Below are 9,601 nucleotides of genomic sequence, written 5' to 3'. Positions count from 1 at the left end.
GAACACTGCTGGAGACAGGAAAAGGGAGCATAATGGCAAGCTTCCCACATAAAGATGCTGAAAACCATTTAAAACAATTTGAGGAGTGGTGTGAAAAAATGAGGAGAGACGGGGTTTTTGGTGATACAAAAGGACCTCCACCCGATGCCCAAATGTGCACTTACTATTTGCAAATGTTAAAAAATAGACTAGCCCAAGCACAAGTAGAAACGGCTAATGCAGGTGAGTTTGCTAGAGAAAAATGCCAAAAAGAGGAAATCAAAATAGCAGGCTTGATAAAACTAACTGAACATTATTTCAGCATTTGCTTCTCAGGCCTCGACAAACAACAAGAGAGTGAAAATCTGCAGGGGGTAAGGGAATCATCTTCTTTCAAACAAGAAGATAAGTACACAGCCCCTGTTATTCCAGAGATGTCTGCTTCTGGTGCAGCCGCTGTTATGCAAAACAATCTGTGTGGTGATAGTGCAGAACTGTTATCCAAGGCCAGGAGTGTGGTGACTTCATCAGACCCTTCGGTGCATGTGCCTGGTATAGAATTATGTGGGGGACAGGTAAGCTGTGACGTAAGACCCAGATGTAGCCGGCATTCTAGCGAAACTGATCTTTCTTTACCTGCAACGAAACAAAGTGTGCAACTGCCATTGTTTCAGACTCACAGTGCTACAGGACAGGAGAATGCAGCTGGTTACAGCCCTCTTTCATGTGCTGACAACGTTCATCTGAGGCACATGTTCCCTGATCCCAGTAAAGGGGCGCACCTTTGGATCAAAGCATTCGTGGAGACTCAAAGCGGGAGCTGCTGCCCCTCTGGCCCCGGTGGCACGGCAACTTTGGAGCACACTGAGGGCGTTTTATCCGGTAAGTACGGATTCTGGCCTTTTAAATGACACTACACATTGTGCAGGGGAGTCGGCTTTAGCATATGTGAACAGAATGTTGAAAGTATGGGAAGACCAGACGGGCTCTTGCCCGTTATCAGTCACGCTGCAGCAACTCTTTAAACAAGCAATGTTAAAGGGCCAGGCACAGGATGTTAAGCAGAACATGTATAGAATGGTTGCGAGTTATGATATGCCTTTAGATCAATGGATGGCAGCTTTGGTTCATCAGCTGGATATAGATGAAAAAAACATGAAGCAACTTAGCAGTGATATACAGAACTTAAAACAACAACTCGTAGCTGAACAGCTAAAACAGCTGAGAGACAATCAAAGTAAAAGGAGGAGGAGGAAGAAGAATGTTGCAAAAGCTCAGATGGTTATGGCCCCGACACCTGTGTTTGGTTCAGACCAGTTTGTGGGATCCCTCCCTCCAGATGTCCCATTTCAGATGTATCAGAGTCCTCCATGGGGACAAATTCCCAGCAGAGATACACCGCAGTACAGAAATCATAGAAAGGGACCAACCAAAGATTATTATTATATGCCCTTGTGCTGGACGTGTGGTTACCCAGGGCATTTTGAAAGAAGCTGCCCTAACCGTCGTTAAGATCTGACCAGCCCTTCCTCCCTGTCAGAAGTAAAGGCCTGCGTGTGTTTGTTTGTCTGATTGTCATCGTTTCTATGTATCTGTATGTATGTAACTGTATGTAACTGTATGTAACTGTACGTATGTATGTGTCGTTTGTAACTAAACGTTCTTCTGTGTGAATTAATTAATTCGGTTAAAAATTATTGTTCATGGTTTCAAAATGATCATTTGTTTTGGGAGAACTGCAGCTCCGTAATTCAAATGACATTTTAAGCATGGACTAGGTTAACAAAAAGGTAAAAGTAAAAGAGAGATTTAAATAACAAAGTTTTTTTTTTTTTAACATTAAATACCTGGCCAAATTAAATTGTTACACTGAGATATGCTAACGTGTCTTAAACAGAAAATATCCCAGGGCTGTAGGAAATACTTGGGACTGGGGATAAAGTTTTTTAGTTTGGAGCTTAATAATGCATTACAGCAAACAGAGGCGTTGGGGTGTATTCAGTTATGCTATTAGATTGCGTTTGGCTTGTGTTTGTCAATGAATTCATGACAGCTGAAATAATAACAGAGTAAAAGCTTTTATATTGTAATTTTAGAACATTAATAAAATGGCAAACAGCATATGGGGAGCATATGGGAGAATGTTTGGGAGAAATGGAACCGGATGGGATATGCTTAAGGGGAGATTTTTAACTAAGGATTTTACAGCTGCCTAAAAAGAAGAATTTAAGAACATTAAGATATACATGATTTTTGATTTAAATAGATGAGACAAACTGTGCTTTAAACAAACTGTATGGGACTAAATATGGTTGCTTTTCTAAGGGTTCTGTATTAATTTATTTTATTTCTTTTTACTGGGGATTTGAATGCAGCTAATGAGAAATTTTGAGAAGTGTCAAGATATCACAAGGCCACATTAAGCATGTCATCGGTTACAAAAGCATCTGATGTTATTAGTTATGCTGAGCTGAGGCAAGCCTCAGAGGGTCAGTTTAACCTGAAGCAGGACAAAAGATATGATAAACAAATCTGACCATGATGTAAACATCTGAATGTTATGGCAAGACTGGGTCTGTGTGTTCTGGCCTGGGGGCACGAAAACTATGTCAGAGGGAAAAAATAAAAGAAAGCCAGCTTGTGAAGGGTTAAATTCTGGGTAGCTTTCTCAATGTGCTGAATTACGGGGAAAACTCTTATCATGTATAGAAAAACTAACCTGACAACAGCCAGCTGCATGTATCGCTCCGCCTAGCTCCACTCACATACATCTGGGACACGGCTCCTTGCAAGTGATTTCCCCAACCAAATTTTTGGTCTGGCCAATCAGGACGCAGGGCGGGTGTTTCCTGGATGTGACGTAGTGGAGAAGCCACCGTGAGATTCCAACAACAATGGCGGCTCGCATCGAGGAAGCAAGCGTTAGCATTGATGCTGCTATTTCTTCCGTGTTGTCCAATCTTTCTGATATTGTTTCATTAAAAGAACATCAGAGAACGGCTCTGAAGGCTTTTGTTGGTGGAAACCATGTTTTCGCCCTTCTCCCGACCGGATTTGGCAAGTTTTGTTTTCCGGGGCGCGTACGCGGATGCGCAACGCGGACGCGCTCCGGAGCGGTTAGCGGTTAGCGCGAACCATATTGGGAGGCCTTTAGTCCTCGACGCGGTCGGCCCGGGATCGACTCCGACCCGCGGCGCTTTGCCGCCTGTCTTCCCCCCTCTTCCTGTCAGCTCACTGTTAATAAAAGGTGTGCCACTACAGTGTTTCCCGCAGGAATTTGCTTATGCGAGGCGGACCGACTCGCGGAGCGGGGTGGGTGGGGGGTGGACGACACGTTTTCCGCGGACCGGCTCGCGGACCGGGGGGGGGGGGGGGGGTGGGGGTGGGGGTTGTTGGACGACACGTTTTCGGCGGCCGCCTCGCCAAGATAGCGCTGCGGGAAACCCTGCACTAGAGCCGCAAACACATAAAAAAAATTAAAAAAAAAATAAAAAAAAAAAGGGTTTTTTTTCCTGCGTCGGTCTCATCAGCGTCACGGGTTAGCTTCGGTGTGAGTGGTTGAAATAGCACGTCGATAAAGATGACAGACAAGTGGCTTATCCAATCATATGCAAGGAGTTTTGATAAGGCCCAGCCTTCAGTAAAGGCAATTGCTATGGAGAGGTCCCAGATGTATGTGAGTGGAGCTAGGCGGAGCGATACATGCAGCTGGCTGTTGTCAGGTTATAGAAAAACACCAGAAGCTCAAAACACTGAAAGAGGAAATGGTTGCTTTAAAGTTTCACCCTTGACCAATTAAGATTGAAAAGCATTAATAACTAAGTTTGCATGATCGAAAGAGCTAGAAAGAAATCAAAAGAATGCTATAAGATATTGGAACACACATAATGCACTCCTTGGGAGACTTTTTACTTTCGGGTTTTTATTGTTTTGTGCATTTTTGATTATTTCTTTGTTAAATGATTCCTTTGCTTTAATTTTTGCATCACCAGTGGGGGGGAAAAAAAAAAAAAAAAAAAAGTAATTTTTGCAGAAGCTGCATAGAGGTTTAATGGGGAATGTGATGCTACAAGGTTAAGAGAAATGTTTTTTATTAATGAACTTATACAAAGAGGTTGAACTGTCTGTAAAATATTTTGCTTGGATACATTTTTAAGGGATCAAGATCTGGGGTAAAGGTGAAGAACTTCAAGAATAATTTTGTTTTAGAGGGAACGATGTGGTTGATTTTGTTTTGAGACAGTTTTCTTGTAATTTTTCTTTTGATTTTTTCTTTTCAACTTATTTACACTACACTACGGATGAAGATAGACAATTCTAGTATTGGAAAATTTGATTTTGGACAAAATCCATATTGGCAAAATGCTGGCAGAATTCCTTGTGGTTTCAGACACAACGATGGGAGAAAGAAGATTCATGGACAATGCTCGTCCTGGAACGATGTTGTGGTGCTAACCTGAGACATGAGGACTGAAAATGGACAACTAATTGCAGGGGCAAAGACAGAGGCATCGGATAACCTTCAATGGACCACAACACGAAACAAAGATGAGTTGGCAGACACCCCTTCTGCATTTCACATCAGATTTTCCTGCACATAATTAAAACACAAAACACACATTAGAAACATACACATTGGCGGATGCGCTTAGAAGAAAACTTTCAAATTAAAAGCAATCAAGATTATTATTAAACCCCTAGGATGTTAATTGTTTTAAGTCAGAGCTGTTATTGGCGAGCGATAAGAGGGTCAAACACATTCGGACAAGTGGTACTGGTCTGGAAAAAAAGCTGGTAGAGATTTTGGGCCGCTGATAAGAAGGATTTTCTTTTACTTTTCTAACAAAGTTTTTATTTAAATCATTTGAAATACATATAGATATGTTTTGGAATTTATTAACCCCACAGGGGGTTTTGAATAAGATTCAAAGAGGCACCTTTAAGATACAATAAGCTTCATAAAATACATCATGCATGAGAAGAAATAGGGGGGAACCGCTAAAAGACATCCATTTTGCACCAAAATATTAATTTACCTGATGAGAGCATAGAGAAGTTTAAGAAATTATGCTAAACCTAAAACCGGTTCAACAACTTATGAGTATTGGTGATTAAAGTAAGGAGTGGGATACATAGAGGGGCCGTTTAAACGTAAAAGGAAAGTGGATAAGAACAATGTATGCTATTACATCAATGGGCGGTAATTATGATCATGAAAAAACTAGTGGGCGAAAAAGTTAAAGTAGGCATTACAGCAACAGTTAATAGCATAAACGAATGAACGAACGAGTGAGCAAGCTAATTTTTCAATATAAGCAGAATAAACTCTAAACCTTTTAACCTTGTTCAAGCGAAGGAGAAATTGTGAGCACATTTACTGGGTATCTTAAAGTAAGCAGAGGCGCAACTAAGAAATTAATTATTAGGATGTAAAGCAACACAAAGGTTAAGGACTTGAATGGATAAAACTGCAAGTTTAGAATAATGCCTTATTCTAATAAATAACTTGGGTAAATTAGGGATTAAAGCACCAGTGTAAATAGTTTGGAATTGTACGCAGTTACCTAAAAGGTGTGAGGAGACTTAACGTCTCTCTGTTTGAACACAAAATAGCACAATAGTTGTTCTTTAACTAAATGTTAAAACATCCAGAAGAAGAAAAACACATAAACATAGTTTAGCCATCTATTAACCTAGTGGTCTTTTAGATCAGAATAATCTAACGATCGTCCTCTTGTACATGCAGAAAAGTAATGAGGTCAATTAGATTAGTTGGACATTTGGAATCTGGTCAGGACAGCAGAAGTGACTCCTGGACACAAGATGATGATGATAGGAGGATAACAGCTTCAACATGATATCAATGCATGAAGGTTGGCTCTGGGGAACATCAGAGCTGCAATGGCATCAGACAGTGACACTCTTGCTGTGTTAAAGAACATCTTGAAAAGGACTATGCATGACTGCTTTGCTTCACAGGTGATGGAATTCAACTACAAGGTTTCACGAACATGACATGGAGAGGTTGGCGTTCAGGAAACGTACCTAGAACACACTCTTGGACTCTTTGGGGTAAATGGGCTCTAAAGGGGGACACTTAACAGGAGATAAACTGAAAGCCTGGGCTTACTACGAGAGACATTTCAGACAGGGGGTGTGGACACCCAGGAAACAGTAACACCGCTAATGGGTGGCTTTTCTTTCCACTGTCGCTTCATGCTTGCTCAGTATGAGGGATTGCTGCAAAGCCATGGACAATGCAGACAACTCTCCCTGTGGCTCTACGCTTCTCCAGGAGTGAATGCTGCTTTCCGGGACTTTGAAGCAATCAAGTGGTTCCCTTCCAAAAAAAAGGTAAAAAACAAAGCAACTGGACTTGTTTTCCTTAGTTGAAGACGTTTCGCTCTCCAGGAAGCTTTCTCAATTCAAAAAGTCTGGAGTAATGTGGAGTAACAAGCTTTATACAGTTGGCAAACAAAGGCCTTGTAATGGCTTAGATAACATGCAAATTCAACAGAAACAGGACCACCCCTTAGTAATGGGCGGTCGTTAAAGCCATTAAGCCAGCAGATTGGACTGAAACTGGTCCACTCCTCTGTAACGAGGAGTCGTCAGGGTCGTTATTGGCTTGGCTTAAAGGAACAACGTTTTGATCACACGAATGAGGGTGAGAGTTAAGGTGATGGTTGGCCGGAATTAATCCTATAGCTGTGTTGTAAGTTTTTGAGAGTTGAAACCTAAGGCCTCCTCCTCTGTTCAAAGTTGTTTTTTCTCTCTTAACGTAGATGGCTTCCTTCACACCCCTTTCAAACCATCTGTCTTCTTTGTCCAAAATGTGAACATTTTGGTCTCCAAAGAGTGTCCTTTGTCCTTAAGGTGTAGGTGGAGAGCAGAGTCTTGTCCTGAGGAGGTAGCTCTCCTGTGTAGAGCCATGCGTCTGTGGAGATATATATACACAGTGGGCCCTCGCTATATCGCGGTTCACCTTTCACGGTCTCGCTGCTTCACGGACTTGCATTGATGAGCCACTGCCGTTCATTACAGTTTATAAGAATCTTTTTGCCCAGAAGTAAGGAGAGCGACAACAACTCCCGATAACTATGTTCTTCTGCCGAAAAAACACACCTGCACGCGGGCTTTAGAAGAAAAAAACGCTACAGAGCGCAATCAGGATGCAGCGGCTCAGTCAGAAGAGCAGTGAAATACACGTGAGTCACTATTTGTCCTACTATATTTCGTATTTCTTTTTCATAATCATTTTTCATTTTTTCCCGTTCTAATCCAATGACTGTGGTCGCTGTGGGGCGGTACTGATCTCCGCAATTGGAAGCCTTCAGTTCGTATTGATGATTAAAATTATTATTTTACAGCACAGTGGTTATTTGTTAATAATAATAATAAAAAACGTTTATACAGTACTTTTATTTGTTAAACAAATGCTTGGGCCTGTAAAAAGATTTTGTTCTTTGGTTTCAATGTACTATGGAGTATTTCATTGTATAATAATTGTAAAAAATAAATAAATAAAGGTTACTACTTCACGGATTTCGCCTATCACGGGTTCTTTTATGGAACGTGTATATATATATATGTGTGTGTGTGTGTGTGTGTGTGTGTGTGTGCATGTACAAATGTGTTTGCTTATACAGGACTGTCTCAGAAAATTAGAATATTGTGATAAAGTTCTTTATTTTCTGTAATGCAATTAAAAAACATGAAATGTCATACATTCTGGATTCATTACAAATCAACTGAAATATCGCAAGCCTTTTATTGTTTTAATATCGCTGATTATGGCTTACAGCTTAAGAAACCCAAATATCCAATCTCAAAATATTAGAATATCATGAAAAAGTATACTAGTAGGCTATTCAACTAATCACTTGAATCGTCTAATTAACTCGAAACACTGCAGGGTTTCCTGAGCCTTGAAAAACACTCAGCTTGGTTCAGTAAACTACATCACAAGTACAGCATGGTAGTGGTTAAGAGACGACATAAGATTCTCACAGTAACTGGTGTACTGACCATGGCATTACTGTCCTTGATTGGCCTGCCAATTCCCCTGACCTGAACCCCATAGAGAATTTGTGGGGTATTGTGAAGAAGAAGCTGAAAGACACCAGACCCAACAATGCAAATGAGCTAAAGGGCATCCTATTGAAGCATCCTGGGCATCCATAACACCTCAGCAATGCCACAGGCTGATTGCCTCCATGCCACGCCGCATTGATGCAGTAATCTGTGCAAAAAGATTCCCAACCAAGTACTGAGTGCATTAATGGACATTTTCAAATGTTTGATTTTGTTTTGCTGTTATATATTTTTTTTACTTGGTCTGAGGAAATATTCTAATATTTTGAGATAGGATTTTTTGAGTTTTCTTCAGCTGTACGCCATAATCAGCGATATTAAAACAATAAAAGGCTTGCGATATTTCAGATGATTTGTAATGAATCCAGAATGTATGGCATTTCATGTTTTTTAATTGCATTACAGAAAATAAAGAACTTTATCACAATATTCTAATTTCTGAGACAGTCCTGTATAGTAATAAAAAACTTTACTTTTAACCTTCACTAAGATTATTTAAACGCACTGGACCATTTGTTATAATAGCTATAATTTTAAAGTTTTAGGCAAAACAAATGTGAAAATTAGTTAAACATTAAACGTGTTATAGTTGATTAAAATTGATTCTGCACCTGGTTAACACATTAGACTGAGCGGAGTTGTCGACCGCCCCAAGATGGCGCCCCTAAATCTCGTCAGCGCCTATAGGCAAGAGCGGTCGATGCGGGGTGGGCCGTTTCTCAATTCACGAGAACGCGAGTCCGTACTCGCGTTCTCGTCAAGTCTGTTCTCGGTAAGAACACAGGAAGATCGGACTTGACGAGAACGCGAGCACGCAGCACGTATTGTGCATTGGAACAGAAGTATACTCGTGACGTCATCACACCCACAGCGCTTGAGCATTCCTTTAACGTTCAAAACTATTTATACACTACACCATCATATCTTATTGAAAACGTTTTTTATTTAAATTAATTTCTAAAAAGTATAAAAAATATCTAAAATAATTACAGAACTGTGGGTATAAAACCAGCAATAGCGTGAATTTCTTTGTTGGAGTTGTAATTGTTGTAGTTGCAGAGGCGATTGAATCTTCTTTAAAAATCAACACTTTGTAGAAGCAAAATGAGCGATACGAGCAATATTGCTGTTGCTTCGGTCGTTGGTCAGCTTTACCAGCAGGCTGAAGAGGAGGTGATGCAGCTGAGGAGGCAAATCCGAGCAAGGAGAAGATTGATGCGGCAGAGGAGGCTCAGAAGGCAGGCTTTGCTCACCCATCTATTGCCAACTAGGCATTTTAAGATTGACAGCCTATTTCCTTTTATCTTAAAAAAGACATTGAGGATGGTATTAAAAACGAGATCAGGTTGAAATTGTGACTATTTTTCCTATATTAATAAAAAATGAAGACCCAGTTTTAACATTAACAGTAGGGTTAAGCTACTTTATTGCACCTCCTGACCTTCACAGCATTGATCATTAAGAAAGGGGGAAAAAAAAACATTTTTATGTCTGTCCACCTTTACAGTGATTAATCTATAAATTATGT

Source organism: Fundulus heteroclitus, unplaced genomic scaffold, assembly GCF_011125445.2.
Source record: "Fundulus heteroclitus isolate FHET01 unplaced genomic scaffold, MU-UCD_Fhet_4.1 scaffold_326, whole genome shotgun sequence".
Taxonomy (NCBI): domain Eukaryota; kingdom Metazoa; phylum Chordata; class Actinopteri; order Cyprinodontiformes; family Fundulidae; genus Fundulus; species Fundulus heteroclitus.
The sequence above is the reverse complement of the archived record's forward strand: the minus strand, read 5'-3'. Positions refer to the sequence as shown.